At 44.2% G+C, this 18913-nt stretch overlaps 1 protein-coding gene across 3 annotated transcripts in view; it reads left to right on the top strand.

The window, feature by feature from the left end:
- grid2 (glutamate receptor, ionotropic, delta 2) overlaps nt 1–18913 on the top strand; it is a 263655-nt gene that overhangs the window by 121042 nt on the left and 123700 nt on the right. The gene's annotated exons all lie outside the window — the stretch shown is intronic.

Raw genomic sequence — 18913 nt, forward strand, 5'->3', positions numbered from 1 at the left:
AGGCTCGGCTGTCCTGGAGGTGTCTTTTTCCAGATGTTCTCTTAAGCCCAATTTGTTGTAAAATATCCCTGCAGGAACTAGTGCTCCAGACATAACAGATACCAAGGTTACAAGGTCACGCAAACCTTTCAAATCCAATAACTTGCCATTTTCTTCTTGGAAGGCCTGTCAGAACGAGGGGAGAATAATAAGAGGAACCGCAATCAGACAAGCCCTATAAGGAAGGTCTGGAAGAGGGTGACAGCTGTGCGAAAACGATAGAAGAGGAAAGGAAGAAGCTGAGTCGGTGAGATGAGAGAGTGATACTCCTGAAGCCAGAAAAAAAGGCTGTGAGGGAGAACAGCCGCAGCAGAAAGCGCTGGAGACCTGTGAGAGAGAGAGAGAGAGAGTGAGCGAGGGAGAGAGAGAGTGAGCGAGGGAGAGAGAGAGTGAGCGAGGGAGAGAGAGCTACAAAGACAACCATGAGATAGAGGCTGAAAGGAAAGGGCACTGGAAAAAAATGGAACAAATGGCGGCTTCATTTTTGCTAGATGATCATTTTGTCTATGTTTCACCTGAAATGTGGCAGCCTTGCAAATGAAGTTTTTTTTTGTTTTTTTTAAACTTTATCACCCACAATTTAAAGGCTTTTATAGCAGCTTTAGAGACTCTCTATTATGACTTCTGTTTGCTAGTCATGTATTAGCAAAACATGGGCTGCCTGTGTGCATGAGTTTCTGTGTGTGTGCGTGTGGGTGTGTGTGGGGGTGTGTTTGTAGTCGCTGAAATCTCTGGTGGAACCGTGTCAGTCTCTCAGATGTTTACGCTGTTAATGTGTTCGTTTTTCTCCATGTGTATGGAGCCAACTGAGGGTCTCAGAGGACTGATAAGCAACGCACAAACATGCAAAAAAAAAGAACAAGTCTACTCAGTCATCCAGCGCTGAAAGGACGCTCGTTGCATTTCAGAAATCCAGATTTTGATCTCACCAGCATTGTGCAACATGAAAAAATACTTTCCCAGGGCTGATGGAAAGACGCCAGCTGCTTAAAATTGATGCAGTGGAATATTTTGTCCTAATGGGTCCGAACCGTGCGGGAGCGTATTTTTGTGTTCAGCTTTTAAACAATTTGGGCTGACACTGGGGTCACTTTCATCCATAGTGATTAGATTTAATCCAGGGCAACTGGACTTCCATTATCCCCTTCCGGAGGAGAGGTGTCACCCCACCTCCGAAGGACTTCTTCATTTCTAAAAGAATCAGTCTTTTAACCCAGAGCAGCGTCTCTGCGAGGTCGTCTCAACCAGCTGTCTTGTGAGGCCACCTTGGTTGAGGTGTGAATATTTGCGTCGTCTGGGTGGGGATCAAACCACGGAACTTTGAGTGGCAGACACTTGTCGTTTCTGGCCCAAACTTCTGTTTAACATGTCTGGAGGTAAAATCTCTTTTAAGATACTTTGCAAGAAATAGTCCCCCTGCACCCTGGATGAAGCACTAAGCTACCTTAGTCTAGTGCCTGCCTTTACTAATTCCTTGACAGACCATAATAGACCCATTCATCCAAGCTGTGAGCTTTGTAGACACACGTCCTCCTATTTAAGGGAGCTATGAATAAGAACCAAGACTATTAAAACCCTAAAGGGCATTCTTATAAACTAAACTTCCGTTATTGTGTCACTTTTAATGACAAAAGCTGCCAAGAAATTAAAGCTAATTTCCCATTTTAATCTGCAAAGGTCTGTCCAGCCATCAACAACTGCACCAGAAGTTCTGATAATTAGGGTTCACAACTGGTTTAGCAATAATCCCGATCAGGTTCATCACCTTTTTTGCCTCAACATTATATAATTAATAATTAATGATTGGAAGGGCAACAATTGCCGATGGGCTGATTCATACAGTCTGAACGTGCACGGACGGAGGAAAACAGGTGGAAACGAGAAATAATAAAAAAAAACAACAACAACAAAATGGAAAACGCAAGAAGCTAATTTAATCAAAAAGAGACAGTTCTATTTGGTGCTATCTAAATTCTCTCTTCACCGCAGCCTTAATGACCTTGTCATTCTCCCACTCCGTTCCAGACGTACTCCCTCCATCTGTTCTGCTGTCTTAAGCAAAGAAATAATCAGGCAAAAACATCCCCGTATGGAAACCTCATCAGACGGCTGTGGCATTATTTACTAGTTGATTTATTTATCCATCCGATTCTTAAGGCGTAGATATGATCTTTATCATGTGATTGCTTTTGCACATTCTGTCCTTGGGTGCAGTGATGACACGCATTCAAGCGCGACAACGTATGGAATTATGATGACGCATCTATGTTATAGAAGCAATTAGATACGTGTGTTGTAATTAAAATGGCGCTAATGAAAGAGCTGCACAGGCCTCCCAACACATGCAAAGGGTATTCTGTAATTGCTTGACCACAGTAAATAAACTGCAGGCACAGTCTAAACATGCATGCGTGTGCTGGCACATGTCTGCCTGCCCATCCTTGTGCCGTTGCTTTTTGGTTTGTTTTTAATTAAAGCTCTTGTGCGTTCGCTGATAAGACGCCCGATCACGTGAGGAGCCGCCACATTATTGAGATTCGGCTCATACCGAGCAGAAGGAGTGATAAAACCGGGGGCAGCAGCATATGGAGGGATGAGGGAAGAGGAGGGGATGGGTGGGCATAGACGTGCGAGAGAAGGACGGCGCGACTGCAGAGGGAGGACGGAAAGCCAAACACATTAGGAATACTGAGGACACGATAAGAGCTTGGTAAATGATTGAGGACAAACTGTAAATCAAACAATGTAATCCGAACCACAGATACTCCGTAGAAGCTCCATCAGTGCTATAAGCTAGTGAGCTGCAGAGCTTTAGCCAGAGGATAAAGTGCTGAACACTCAGTCCACCTCAGCTTCCCATAAACTTCAACAGTCTGGACCCAAAATGTCACTGAAGCAGTCAAAAACTGCCTAACCTCTAGGTCAGGGGTCAAATCCAGTCCTCGAGGGCCGGAGTCAAGCCAGACTTTCTGTCCGACAGGTAAACACTTTCTTGCCCATCAGAGGAGGTTAAATCCATTCCTCGAGGGTTGAATTCAAGCTGGTATTTGCCCACCCCTGCTCTAGGTGGGTACGTCGGGGGGTCCATCTATACGGTCATGTGTTAGATCGCCGCGGGTTAGTCGCTCCCACACGTCAAGCTTTAGCATAAGGTCTGCTCAACCTCTTCGCATGGTTACGGCAGGTACAATGTGTAATGTAAGGAAAATAATCTAAAGAAAATATCAGGCAGTTTCAACGTCGTGGCGGACAGGCGAGCACATCACGATATCTAGCCGTTAGCATTTAACTTCCTCAGCTGCTAACTCTGATCCAGAGAAATCATTTTGCCACATTACTACTGAAACCACCTCTTTAAAAAGTGAGACACATGCACCAGTGTCCTTGTAAATTCCTACTGGAAGTATTTTTCCACACTACCCAATTCTGTTTTATTTGCTCTGCGTTAAGATATTTTGCTGATTTAAACCAAAACTGTTTCACGGCGTCAAAGCTTTCTTTTCGTTGAAAGGGCATAATCCTTAATCCTTTCCCTGGTAATCATGTAATGTGGTTTCACTGACAGGAGGTTAAAACAGAACGCAATGTCGAGCTAATTAGTGTTAATTAGTGAGTGGAGAAAACATAATTTAGTGATTAGAAGGGTTATTTTTCCAGTCATAATAAAATCAGATCTTTTTGTCTGGCCAGGGTTGTTTCAGGCGCTAATTTAATGCCAAAATATGCAGCTTTTAATGATGCTGTACTTTAATACTTCCTTTTGCTCTTTGTTTTGTGTTGTCCCTGCTCAGAAATGTACATATATGATCAGCTCAACTAAGGCTAATTCAATTTTTGATGTGCCCTGAAAGTTAACCACCTCTTGAACATTGAGAATAATGACCTTCAAACTCCAATTGGCATGACCTGCTGCATGCTGGATCCAATTCAGACCATCGGTGCAGCAGTTGGATAAATAACTAATTATGTTCTCTTGTTTGTCTTCTTTCTTAAGGAAGATGTGTGTGTGTGTGTGTGTGTGTGTGTGTGTGTGTGTGTGTGTGTGTGTGTGTGTGTGTGTCTGCGTGAGGACATTTTGGCTGGTCCTCACAACTTCAAGGGACTGTTTGAGAGTTAAGTGGGTTTAGGTCAGTCACGGTCAGACTCGGGGCGTTAGTTGTGACGTGTGTTGCACATACACACACAGACACTCAGGTTTATACTGCTATCTTTGTGAGGTCTTTACTTTGTCATTGACAATTTATTTTACATTCCTTTGTGCCTCCTAATGCAACCCTTTCCTTTATTCCTTACCCTTTACTTTAGCCTTTACACTCTGATAAAATTGTGTCCCCCAATTATGTCCCCAAAGACCCCCACAACATGCAGCTGTGCAGTTATCTTTTAGAATTAGTCGCAGTTGTGACAGTTTTAAATCTTCGATAGCTGCTAGCTTCTTTGCATTCAACAGCACTAGTCGATATGACCGCTTATGTACAGTTGATGTGATTATATCGATTAAAGTAAAAATAATTTATGACAGTTCGTCCCCCAAATATGCACACGCACACACACACACACACACTTATAAACCCCCTCCTAATTCGTCACTTCTCATTTGCATGGTCACGTCGCTCCATCATAAATCTCTTGTGAGGGAAATTCCTCCATTTTAGCACTTTGTGCCAGACCAGAGCTGAGTAGACCAGAGCTGGAAGCACAAACTCCCTCTCATATGTCAGATGCACGCTGCACCCTCAAATACAATTACAAAAAAACCTTTGCCAAGCAGCAAAGCTTCAGAACCAACAGTCTGACCTCTGGTTAAGAGTTCAGTTCAACACCTGCTGAAATTAGGATGTCTGATCAGACCAAACGCTTATTCAAAAGCCCACTTGCACATACACACGCACGCGTGTACTCACGCTTAGTGGCGCATCGACCGCCTCAAACTGACATTACTGGTCAAATCATTCCGCTCACAGTGAGAAAACGTGATTAGCAGCGAGCAAGTTCCCATGGGTGCACCGATGAGGGAGGGTTCAAATCCCTGACTGAACAGGTGATGGAACAGCAGCAAGGTGGAGCGGCGACCCGGGGAAGAATGTGACCGATGCTATAATTTCCCAGGGAAGTTTCTACCAGTTTGGCATTTCGGAAATACTTTCAAACAACGAAGAGGTTTTTTCCTACATGAACGAACCGGAACCTCATCAATCGTAAGACCAGGGAGTCTTAATAGAATCCATTAGTATTATTAGATGCTGGAGGCTGTGAGGTACTCCACAAGTACCTTGAAATGTGTTCGATCTCCCAGGGCTGAGAGAATAAAATGGCATCGCTCTTTACCCAGAACTGTTGTCTGATTGGTCAGAAAATTGAGGTGGGCGTGGCCAATGTGGGAGAGTTGTGAGAAATAGGCCAGGAAAGAGGGAACTGTGCGCTACACAGCTCATGAGGCCTGTAAAGACACAAAATGATTGTTCCTTTTGTGCTTTAACAATATCCCACTAATGTTTCAGGTTTTTATTCCTTTTCCTGCAAGTCTGCCAAGCTGCACGTACAAGTTCATGAACATAAAATGCTTGAGCGTTCATTTAAAGTGTCACCTTCTCTGAGCACACGTCAGCGCTCGCAGATAGGGATTTTTGTCTGATTTTACCCCACATTGTTTTCATTGTCAGAGCAAAACCTTCTTAACTGAGGTGGTAAAGGATGCTAGCCAGTTTTGTCCAGGAAGATCACTAATGAAGAATAAAAACCCTCTATTCCTTTACTGTAAATGCTTAAACGGTGACTTTTGTACTTGGTCTCATTCACCCTCCTTACCCCACACACACACACATACACATACACACACACCTTCCCCCAGGTCCCTGTCGACCTGCCCAGACTGAATCATGGTCTGTCAGAGGCTAATGATGTGCTCGGTGGCACATTTTGTGATTAAGCTCACTCTTAGTTATGGTGCTGGGGGCGTCTTTTCCTTCCTCTCTGTGTTGCTGGACACCAGGACCATCCTGGTCCATCCGTGACTTTAAACAGGGATGTTTTATTTTGCTGCTAACACAAAAGCTCAACCATAAATCACTGAAAGGACTCATTGGCTGCCATTGAACACTTAACTCAGATATAAATGAAAGCTTTCTGAAAACCTGACAGTCGTGGCAGTTAATAAAGACCCTTCTGTGCAAGTACCACACACACAAAGTCGATTTTCCATAAAACAAACAAACAAAAAAAAACCCTTAGCTTTCAGTCATGCCTGAGGAAAGAGACATAATTGCGTAAACACTGTTGTTCTCTGCCAGTTTTATTGGAGACGAGGCACTTTTTGCTTGGATCAGAGTGGATAGCAGGGAGTGCAGGGGAAATAAGAAATATGACATTTACTAAAGTGGCATTTATCAAGACGCTCTCTTTAAAATACCTGTCACAGATAATGATTTGTTTGTTTGGACTTCTGTGAGCTTCCACAGCGCTGAAATGTCACCGCACGTGTGCCTTATTGGCACGTAAACTGCCTTCGTTTTAAAGACAGTCTGTAATTTAGGTATATCTGCTGGGGTTAAACTGGTTTCAACCGTCTGGAATCACACGGAGGATTACTTGGATTACTTTTTGGATCATAACGCGGCGGGTGCCTCGGATTTTAGGATCTGAGTCTTAGCAGAGCGTGAAAAAGAGTGATGGAGTGTTATCAGGCTGTTCCGGCACATTTTGTAGATGTCCACTGCAACACTCCAGGGCTGTTTGTCTGGAACCTTTTCAAGCACGGTACATTTTACACTCGCGGCGTTAATTACCTATGAATTTTCTGTGTGTAAATGTCTGCAGTTTGTGCTGCCAAATGACAAATCTCTCTATTTTTCTCTTTGAGTTGGTGCCCTCCCTCCAACAACAACAATGACTCACACACATGCGGCACAATAAATCACAACAGGCAACCTGACAAACATGGCAACGCTCTCAAACGGCTCGGGGGGGGGGGGGGTGCTGCCTCGCAAACGCCGGTTTGTCTAAATGAATGCCAGCTTGTCCAAATTGGATCACAGTGTCTTCGATGGGACTAGGTGTACGAGTATCAAAGAGACTGAGGGGCTGACAGCAGGCCAAATTAAAACATTAAACCCCAGCATCTGTCTGGTTTCAGCTCAGAGGAGGGCAGGGCAGGATCGGGGGAGTGACTGGCAGAGAGATTACAGAGAAGAGACTGCAGGGACACGGGGGGAGGCAGGTGGTGGGAAGTGGGATGAGAGAGGGAGACAGACGGAGGAGAGGCAGAGACGGCACAGACGCTTGTGAGTTAGCTGAGGAGTGGAGTATAAGGAAGTGGTAGGAATGAATGCCTTCCACCTGCACAAACACTATAAACACGCTTACACAACATTCATTTTCTTCATAGCAACATAATCTGTTTGGGTTTTGAAGTGTAAAAAAGGGCTTCAGGGAAGAATGATAAAACATCTAAATGGATGGCGTGAATAACATACTTGTACAAGCTCCCAAGAAAGATGGCATTGTGTCTGAGATAAATAACACCCAGAGCCTGGCTGTATTTTTCTGTAATATCCAGATTTGCGGGGAATCCCGCTGTACCAGAGAGTTCTCGAGTGAAATCTTTCCTCTTCTATCTACTGGGGCTCTTTTAGCTGCAAGTGAATGTCGTTCAATTCGACAGAGGGTCCCTATCCGTCTGTCATTCCCAGGACGTTATTCTTTATTAGGGTTTATGGGAAAGACCAGAGGGACCTTTGTGGACAAAGTGATGATCAGGAGAACGTCCATGTTTCTCCTGCAGTTGTAGTCTGAAGACATTTCCTATGAATTGCATTGCGTTTCAGAGCTCAGGGGGTCACAAATGCAAAAATTCTGGAAAACTCGTTGCGTCGAGGTGATGTGACACCTTCTGGCTTCCAACTTTTACGATGTGTTGTGATAAATCCAACAGACCAGACCTTGTAGGTGCTTTTACACGCCCATATCCTTCCCTTAATCAACATCGGAGATCAATGGGCTGGTTGCCATGTTCTTGTCACGGCACCTTTGACAACTGTCCCGTCTCCTCGGTAACGACATGTGAGAAAAATGGAACAGATCCAAGGATGTATATTGATAATGCAGAACAGAAATTGAAAAAGAATGGATAATTCCTCCACTGAACACGCCATTAATTAGGTAGCTAATTGCTGACGATGTAAGCCATTAGGTGGTGTAATTCAGAATGGGATAACTTTGTTGGAAGCTTATCACTCTGGATTAAACAGGTGTCAAGGCTAATATGGTTTACATAAACAGATGTCCTTGTTGGGAGGGTCGCAAATGTTCTTATAAACCCACCGCAACTAGCATATCATTTGAGAAAGGGCTGGGGGATTATCATCTCATAATGCTTTTGAACATGTATATTCTGCTTACTTTGGTTAGCAAGGATGCTTCAGAGATGGAAATGTGACTAAACACACACACACACACTTGAAGGTGGTCTCAAACAGATAGCCATTAAAGACAAGTCTTAAAGCTAAAATACAAATACAAGCAATCAGCTCTATTGAGGGGGGCGTCTATTCCCAGTGGAAAAGATGTAACATGGACTTCCGGAGTGGCAGAAGGTCTTTTTGAATCTAAAACACATCTTGGCCTCAGAAATGGAAATGATGCATACAGAACGAGGAAGGGAAATCCGGTCCCGTGTGGTCACCGGAGACACATGAAGAGGGCCCTGGCACCAGACGTGGGTGAAACCAAGGACAGCTCGCCCTGCTGGCGACACCAGAAGCCGAACCTTTGTGCCCGGGAGAGATGTGAGGGGCCGTGAGAAAACAGTGATTATCTGAAGAGAGGAGGATGAGAGCGGGCTGAAAAACACACATCAGTGCAGAGAGACGACCTTAATGTAGGCGTCCGGCTGCCAACACTTGCTTGTATCAAATTCCAAATGCTGGTGCTGGCATGGAAGTTTGCAGGGATCCGTGGCCCGTTGTGGTCAGGCAGCCGTCCAACAGAGCAGCCACGCCAGTGTCTTATGTTCTCTTACAGACCTCTTTGCCCTTCCTCTCTTGTATGGAATTAGTTGGAGCTCCACCAGGTATCAGTGCCGCTGTCTGTTGGCTCTGCAGTGGGGCGGTGAACGTCTGGGCTCATTTAAAAATCACAGCCAGAGATCTTTATTTTCTCCTCTAGGTGAAGGTGGAAGCGGTCAACCTCATCCAAATGTTTGTCTGATCTTCCTCAGTCCAGGTTGGCTGTTACCAGTTGTTTATTTGCCAGCTCTTACTATTACCAAACCCTTTACTCTTACTTTGATATCACGTATTACCATAAAACTTGTTGGCATATAATACATATTGCGTGCGCAGTTTTCCACAAAACCGTTGGTGTTCGACTTTTAGTTGCAGATGCAGATGGATGAGATTGTCTGACGGTCCTACGCCCACAAAATCCAACTGTCCTCAACTCTGATGCAAGTGCGACGACACATGAAGCAACTGCAGGAGAAACTGTAATTTAGCCGTGGCTTGTTCATTTCAAGTCAGCGTGGCAAAAGGATGTCCCTGATAAAGAGAGAGTGTGTGTGTGTGTGTGTGTGTGTGTGTGGGGGGGTGTACTTCTAACAGCTACAGTAGAATCCCAGCACTGTCCAAGTGATCATCAGTGTGTGGGCAGCATGCTTGCAGTAATCGGAAGTGACATCGCCTTCACCCAGTATGCACGCCGAGCTAGTAGATGGAGGCACAGGGATTACAAAAAGAAGAAGAAGAAACTTGGAATCCATTGGAAATTGACATCACTCAAAAAACGTCCAACAGGGTGAAGGCTGAACGTCCAGCGTGCGCTCAATAGCACTTGAACTACAAATCCAGCCAGCTGGCATCAGTGAGAGTTGCACACAAAAAGACGAGCATCCATCCAAATAAAGGTTGTTTGGGGTTCTAACTCTGCTCCACCTGGTCATGATGAGAGGAGAGGGAGAGAAAATGAAAGGACTCTGAAGTTTTAGTGCCTAGCTAAAGGCTACATTCACCTTGTATTTTACAGAGTCAGATGAAGGGATGAGAAGGAACCTGACAGAGGGATGCATATGAGAGAAATAGAGAAGGGAGTGGGTGATTAACACAAGCTGACAGGTTTAAGGTTAAAGCAGAGGGAGAGACGCAAACATGCTGAGATACAACATGACAGAGGAGGAGAGGAGAGGAGAGGAGAGGAGAGGAGAGGAGAGGAGAGGAGAGGAGAGGAGAGGAGAGGAGAGCTGAGCTGAATCTCCTGGACTCTGGCAGATGTGCAGCGCCACGATTCGTCCTGTGTGCACACGTCACCAGCAAGAAGGGATGAAGGCTCAAGAAATGTGTCACATCCATATTTATCTTTGACGGGGAAAATAAACACACGATCCAAGTTACGACGACTCCAGTCTATCAGTACACAGGTGCTAAACCTCGCAGGTTTGTTTCTACAGAATAGCTAAAATCGCGGCCCTAGCCTGGCAGCACGGCACCTGAGCAGCGAGCACAGTCATGGGTTCAAACCCCAGCATGGGACTATTGTATAAAGAGTTTCCATGTTCCTTTTTTTCTATATCTCTTTGGGGTTTTCCCCCCTGCCTGTTCCGACTTCCCCCGTAATAAAAAAAAACCTGCCGGGAGAGTTTGTTGCCTGCCCGCTGGCTCGTGCGCAGCAGCTCTGGGGTAGTTTCAGTGAACAGATCAAATTTTCTTCTACTGCTGCAGACCCCTTTTTTCCTCATGTGATAACCTCAATTCCAGCAACCCAGTGTGAAATCCCCACAACTTCATTTTCTTTGTTTTTAGTTTTTCACTGTTGCCGTGGCAAACGGGTGTTAGTGTGTCAGCTATCAGCTGTCGGCCTGCTGCTTGTTCCCAGATCTTTTTTTTTTTGGCCCCGTATTTTTGTTGATGCACACAGAGCATGTGGGGTGGGTGGCTGTGCGTGATCACCCCCCCCCCCCACACACACACACACACACGCACACCCCACCCCGGCTCTGAGGACCAGGAGAGGCAGGGAACAGGGGGACTGATGTGTTTCAAGTTGAAAAGTGACTTGGTGAGACTGATGTCCCTTCTGCTGGAGTATCATGGAAGAACCAAGTGTTTGCACACAATCACACAAGAAGGAAACATTAACAGACTTGCTGGGTGGCCTTGACTGTATTTGTGCTTTGTAAATATCGATTTGGAGCGAAAAAGCTGTCAACCGTTGCTGAAATAGAGGTCTTTTTATTCAGCTACTGCTGTGTGGGTTCATGCTGGAAATGCATCTATTATCTGGATCATCTCTACAGGAAATTGACAACAACTTGATTATTTCGAGCCGTCAGTTTTAGGAGATAATGGTCATGGTGGAGACATGTTTTATTTTGGGTTTTTTTAGCTGCGTGCGTCCACCTTAGCACCATGTAAAACGATGAGTGGAATGTGGAGTTATGGTGACGCTCCAGCTGCGTGTGTCAGAGCTCAGACGTGGGTGTCCTGGGTGGGTTCTACTTGTTGTTTGGGGAAGGTATTAATTAGTGCGCCTCGCTTCTTCCTGAAGGGTGAGAGCAGAAGAAAAGACCAAGCAAATCAAATGTGCTGTGTGTCTATGACAACCTTATTGGTTTATTTACCCCATGTTGAAATAAATATTTTCCTTCTCTGATTCGGCATAAATAGCCTAACCTGTACTGGCACAATGTCAGGGTTCACCACACGGTATCTCCATCCATCCATCCATCCATCCATCCATCCATCCATGCATCCATCCATCCATCCATCCATCCATCCATCCATCCATCCATCCATCCATCCATCCATCCATCCATCCATCCATCCATCCATCCATCCACCATCCATCCATCCATCCATCCATCCATCCATCCATCCATCCATCCATCCATCCATCCATCCATCCATCCATCCATCCATCCATCCATCCATCCATCCATCCATTTTATCACAAGGGTAACATATAGGGCATCAATATCACCCTCACATTCATTCTTAGGGTCAGTTTAGAGTCCCAGTCCACCTGTACTGTAATGGCTTTGGATAGAGAGAGGAAAGAACTCTAAAAGGACCCCACACAGAAAAGCACAATTAGAGCCCAAGACCTTCTTACTGAGCGGGAACTGTGCTAACGGCTGTGTCATAGACCTTCATCCTGGTGACAACTGTAATAACAGGTTTTTAGCTTGAAACAAGAGCCTCTTGGAAGTGGGACAAGAGACAACCCATCACTGACAGACAGCTGGAAAGGGATGCAACACAACAAACACACACACACACACAAACACCACAATGATGAGTAACAACCATTGTTACTTCATCTCATAGAGACTCAAAGACTAATTAAAAAAATGTCAGACGGCACATTGGCAGCGCCTGTTGTTGGTCCTTCATTTGAACAAACACAATTTGAATTTGATGTGTTTATCAATGCTGATTGCTGTAATGAGGGTGGCATTGTTAAGTGCTTATTGTTGCGACACTCCCCCACACAACCAAAATAGACTTTCAGCCAAAAACGTTGATTGGAAGCGGCGTGTTTGGAATGAGTCCTCGGGCGACATGGGGAAGGAACTCAGTCGTGTTTTGGTAAAACTTTTCAATTGGCATATTTCCTGTGAATTGCAGAGAAGTTTGTTTTGCAAGAAACAAAAGTAACTGGGAAACTATGAGGCTAAATGTGATATTCTTCATAATTCCACAGCCTTTAACAAAGTCCTGGACAGGATTAAGGAGGTCCTTCAATGAAATACAATTTAACTACTGTTAAACTTAGCTTGTAATACAACCGAGTCAAAAGACAGCAATTTGGTTGTGTGTCTGTGTGTGTGTGTGTGTGTGTGTGTGTGTGTGTGTGTGTGAGAGAGAGAGAATGAGAGAGGGGTAAAGTGTGTATTTATCATTAGCAATGATCACTAATCAGTTTGGTTTAATGCTTTGGGATGTTGTATAACACTTCATCATTGAGTGTGATTGCTCACTCCTAAGATGTCCAACCCATCCAACACACATCTGTGTGTATGTGTGTGTGTGTGTGTTACATGCATATAAAGAGTAAGGAAAAAGCTTGAAGAAAAACATCTCTAATATAGGTCTGAAGGTCAATTCTGTAGGTTTGTGTTATACAAACAAACAAAAATCAATACATGTTAACTATAATCATTATTCTTGTCTTTTCTTTGCATATATCCTTTTTAATACATGCAAAGAAATATTGTCCCTCCTTCCTGAGTTGTACTGCAACTTATCATGAGCCCCGTTTTAGTTCTTTTCTAAACAAGTATAATTTACCCCATCTTAGCATCAAGTTGTTTCTCAGTGTTGGGGTGCTAGCCAGCTAGCTAGTTTAGCAGCATTCTGTTTACAGCTGTGAAGCTACACAGAGCAATCACTGCAGGAACAGGCTGGACTGATTGACGTAAACATGTCAAAATGTGAGCCGCATGTTCAAAAGAAGGATGAAAAGTGCTGTGATTATGTGTTGTCACTTCCATCCTCTTTTCATTATGTTGGACAAACACTCATTTGGCATTTGGTGAGGCGAGTGTGGGCAGCTCAGAAACAAATTCAATTTTACTTATCACACTTTTGTTATTTTGAGGCAGGGGGCTGTTAAAAATATAATGTAGGTGGAGCTTTATTAAGATTTTATTATACAGCAGCCTGACAGTTACAAGCATCAAGTATTCCCTGATCTATACATTCAGTACCCCAGAATTCCAAAGTGTAAAATGAATTCCAGATTTTTCTTGACTACCTTATGTGTCTGGTTCTACAATAACATAATGAAAATAAATATTGTTTTGCCATAAGAATTTAGACCCTTTCTGGACCTAGACGTCCAGACACACATGAGGTCTGACTGCCGATAATGCAGATCAGACTAAAAACCAAGTCAGGAGGCTCCAACAACTGTTTCCAGAGCTCAGAGAAAGGTTGTATGGAGGCACAGATCTGAGAAGGGAAACTCTGAAGGTTCCTAAGAGCGCAGTGACCTCTGTATATATGAAACAGAAGATGTTTGGAGCATCAGCACAGCCAAAGAGCTGGTTGGTCATCAGACCTAACTGAGCACTTAGGGAAAATGGTCTTTGATAGAAATGTGAACAAGAACCCAGCGGTCACTGTGGCTGAACTCCAGAGAGCTGTGGTAGGGTGGGAGAAAGATCCAGAAGGTCAACGAATCACTGCAGCCTGCCACTAATCCAGACAGAAGCCTCTCCTCAGAAAATGCCCATCAAGCACCTAAAAGACTCTCAGACTGTGAGAACCAAGATTCTCTGACCTTATTGTTGAACTTTTGACCTTAATTCCAAGCGTTGTGTTTGGATTTGTGGTTGTGACCTATCCAATACCATCCTACAGTGAATCCTGGTGGTGGCAGCGTTGGGCTGTTTGCCAGACAGAACCCTGACTTGAACCCACTAAACTTTTTTAGAGAGACCTAAAAAGGGCTGAAAGTCCTCATCCAAGCTGATGGCACCACACCAGAGAAGACTGGAGGCTGCAACTGTGGCTGAGTAAAGGTTCTGAATACTTGTGTCAATATTTCACTTTTTCTCTTTCAAGCAATTGGCCAAATGAAATAAAATAAAATATTTCTGTTCCTCGCATTAACATTCTGAAGAGTGCACTGATATGGGGAATGTATTTGTTTTCATTTCACCACAAGGATGCAACATAGCAACATGGAAATGGGAAACAGTCTCAAAACGTTAGAGATGCATCGCAAATTTGATTTCCCGTCTCTGGAAATTGGTGCGGATGTCGAAACATGTGCATAGTTGGGTTTTGAAAGAATTGCCTTCAGTGTCTGACAGCAGAATCTGCTACAGGACCAGAAATTCAGTTTAACCTGGAAGAAAAAAAACCCAAAACAAGCAAAATGGAAGCAAAAAAGAGACCCAGAGTCTTGCAGGAGACACGCTCATCACAGACATTAGACACAGCTCAAACACAGCGTAATGGAGAGGAAATGGAGGACTGTGTGTGGTCGGGAGGTCAAAGGTCAGCAAAGGGGTGTCGAGATGCCACCCGTGGAAGAGACGCAGCAGTTACACAGCAGCGTTTGCAGGCTTCACATGGTGGGAGAAGAGAAACAGAAGAAAGAGAGAAGGAATTATTCAAATAGTTTATTTAAAAGATTTTTTTTTAAAAAAGAAGGCCAAGGCAGAGGGAGCCTTTAATGGGAAAAGTGTCAGATGTGGATGAGGGGGAAGGGAAAGGGGACGATTCTCCGGCAAGTGTGATAAGAGTGAATAAGTGGATAAATAAAATGCTGAAAGCTACAGAGCTTGGGGACAGTTTTAGGGCATGAAGTAAAGAAGAGAACAAAAAGATGTGGGGTAAAGGACCAGCTACACCTCTGTTGGGGCGGAAACATCAGTGTTCAGCAGGAATAGATGATGTTAAATGTGATAAATGGACCAACGGTGTCCATTAAACGTTAATAGGAACAGGCTATGAGGTGGGGAGGCAGACTGGAGGCAGGAATAAGAACAGATTGTGTTGATGAGAAATCACTGAGAGGCATTTACAGTCGAGGAAAGTGCTTGGAGTTGGGAACACACAGCAATGCGCAACGAAAAAGGGCATCCTAGCTTTTGCTAATCCCCTCCATTGGTGTGTATCAGTGATCTGACGGCCGTGGGCAGGCACCAACACGCAGGCCTGTGAGCAGGGCTGATCCTACTGCTGCCAGTGGTGTGTGCACCCCCGTGGCTCTGCCACTTACCACACAGCCACGCTGCAATGTGTGCGAGCACAAAAGACAATATGATCAACTAAAACCTCTTTAACTTCCCTGTTGAGACCATTGACCAGAAGTGACCTGAGATACAGCAGTGGCGTATTATTAACGTGTTCTCAACTCTGATCTTATTCCTGCAACGAAAAATAAAAGGCACAAACAGCTCGTGACAGTGTGTGTCACAGATAAGAACTTTTTTTTCCAACCGTATAAGTAATGCTCATTTTAGCATACATAGACTAGCCTACATGTCTTTACACTAGATCAGTAAAACTGTTTTGAAGCTGATTAATTGATCATTGCTAAATTGTGTCTTTAAAAATCTTTGATCCTAGCTCTGAGGACGGTTGATCAACCAATCAGCTTCTTCTCCATTTAAAGAGCACAAGCCTCGGGGCAAAGATAATCATTTAGCAAGCGTCTGAAGCTAAACAAGCGTTTGGCCTGGCAGGACCCTGCTCGGCTGTGATGCGTTCACCACGAGACTGCAGCAAATCCGCATTGAAATTGGCAGGAGGAGCGCTAGTTAGCAGATAGCTGTTATCAGCTGGTGGGCAGAGGAGTCCTGCAGCGTTTTAGACTGGAAGAGCTCGCGTTTAATGGGGCTAATGACTTACAACGGGGCTCAGTGCTCGGCACGACAGAGAGTTGCTTTTTGCAGCAACACGGAAAGATCAGTGAACCGTAGGTCGGAGCAATAAAGACAAACGAGATTACGGTAAAGAAATATTTGGGACACTGGCCGAGTGAAAGTAGTGGACTGCAGGAGTTCCTTTTTCTGTCCCATTAATGTGAAAAGGCATCATCATTGTCATCATTAGTATCACTATTATTATACTGTTGCTGTGGCCTGCAGGTATAAATAAAGATTTCTGTGTGTCAGTGTTATTCCTAAAATACACCTTCCTTTATCGGTTTTCTTCACAGCTATCGATTCACTTTCTTCCTCCCCGTCTCCCTTTCCTCCCTGTCCTTTATCATCAGGCCACAGAAACTTTGAGACCTTGCGTAAGTGTGATAAAAGGTGTACGTCCAGTGGAAAGAGATGAAAGTGTTACACATGGGTGGAGGTGAAGTGCCTGCTCAAGGCCCATTTCTTCTGACAAACCAACTAGTGGAGACAGAGTGAGCTCAATCACATGCTCCGTCGCATTATGCCGCAGAACGCGGCGAGTCAACGTCTGCAGCCGTGTCTCCAAGCAGACCAGTTCAGGCCAGTGTATTTCTGGTTTCACAGTCAAATGGAGGCATTGATAATGGTGGTGCTAGTTCCATTATGTGTTTTCCTGTGCTGGTCCGTCCAGCATTCTCCATTTACAGTTCCTTACTTCAGAACGTGGGCAGGTTTAATGCAATTGTTAAGTCATTAGCCAAGAGCACTAATGAGCCTAATTCTCAGAAACCCCCTGCAGAATTGAGAGTGTGTGATGTAGAAGGGATGAGGGCACTAATTCTCCAAAGTAGCCTAATAAGTAGAGGATTAGTAAAGCCTTCCATTAACCAGGGTCTTGACAATGCTAGGCAAATAGAAGGCTACTGTAGCTAGACTTGAGTACAGTGAGTACGCTCTTTGCATGATATGGTCAACTGGTTGTGGATAACATGGATTATTCAGCGTTGTCAATTTACGTAAATGGATAGAAACTGTTTTGACACACACACACACACACACACACACACACACACACACACTAAATAATATATGCTTAATTACTTACAACCACATGCCTACGTACTTAACACTAAGTGATGAATAAAGGTCGAATCAGGGCTAATCTCACTGTAATTAATTTACTAAAAGCACGGACTCAGAGGCGGGACAGTAACAGTAAAATCGTCTGTTTCAAAGCCACCATTTCTTGAATATTTGGACTTGTTATACGATCTGTATTTGCTGAACCGTGACCAAATGCAAGTCACTGGTTTTTCTTGTTTTAAACCAGCTGATGTGGACAAAACTGTCATCCCGTGTATCTCTGAGGATCTCAGAGACACGCTGTAAGCATCCCAGCTCATGCTTTGCTTTTCTTAGCACCATGAGTCTGAAGGAATTCTCTCTCTTTTTTGCTTCATTTTGCAGTGTCAACAGTTCGCTTTGAGTTAGGTTTGTTTTAGACGGTGCTCTGTTACCTCCAGCAAGATATGCGTGTGTGTGTGTGCGGACTCTCTCGTCTTTCAAGCCTTTTATTTTAATAGTCAGAAGTTTTTGTTTTTTTTTTCAAAACAACAGATATGGAGCAAATGCATGTGTTAATAGGTATGATGAAAAATCAAGTCAAAATGACCTGTTGAACATGCAGCTCGCTGGACTGGAAAAATGGTGTGTGGCTGCTTGGGATTCCAAGAGGGTAAACAAGACGTGTGCAGCAAAGATCGGCAAAATGGAAAAGATGCTGAAGAAAGGTTGTTAGAGAGGTGGGGGAGGATGGCAGATCACTCCGTATAGAGGACAGCGCACGACGGTGTTGCTGTAAGGCAGCTGAAATGAAAATCACTGCAAGACTGCAGCTTTGAAATGATTGGGGCTGAAAGGTAAGCACTCAGAGGGCCTGTTTTGGACACAGAGAGAGATAACACAGGAGTGTGGTGAGAGGGTAGGAGGTAGAGGTGTTTTTGACAGCAGTAGGTTGGGAGGTGGGGAAAGCAAAGCAAGAAAAAGTACAAATGGTATGTCAGCGCCAGAAAGTGTTAAGAAGGAAAATGGAAGCTTGTGAAGAATGACTGGCAACAAGGACAGTTTTTTACAGTGTTATATTAACTTGATCAGGTTACAGCCTTATCTTTTTAATGCTTTACTGGAAGTACAACTGAAACCTGTCCATAATATGGATACAGACACAACTATGATCCAGCGGGAAGGTCAGATGGATTCAGCCAGCAGACACTTTTAAATGGAAGGGACAACGTCAAGCAGCTTCCATACTCATATTTCACTGTGGTTATAAAATAAATATACAGAAAGACAAATCCTTTTTGGTTTGACTCCTGTGCTGATGAATTTCCTGCCTTGGTGCATTTTTTTTTGCCACAAATAATTGTAAAGATCAGGAGCTGCCACCATTTCTTTTCCTTTACGATTCCCCTGTGTGTTCTGAGAATAACAGCTCCCCTCGTTTCTGTCTGCTCCTCCTTTGTTCCT

The sequence above is a fragment of the Takifugu flavidus genome, chromosome 5 (genome assembly GCF_003711565.1).
Source record: "Takifugu flavidus isolate HTHZ2018 chromosome 5, ASM371156v2, whole genome shotgun sequence".
NCBI lineage: Eukaryota > Metazoa > Chordata > Actinopteri > Tetraodontiformes > Tetraodontidae > Takifugu > Takifugu flavidus.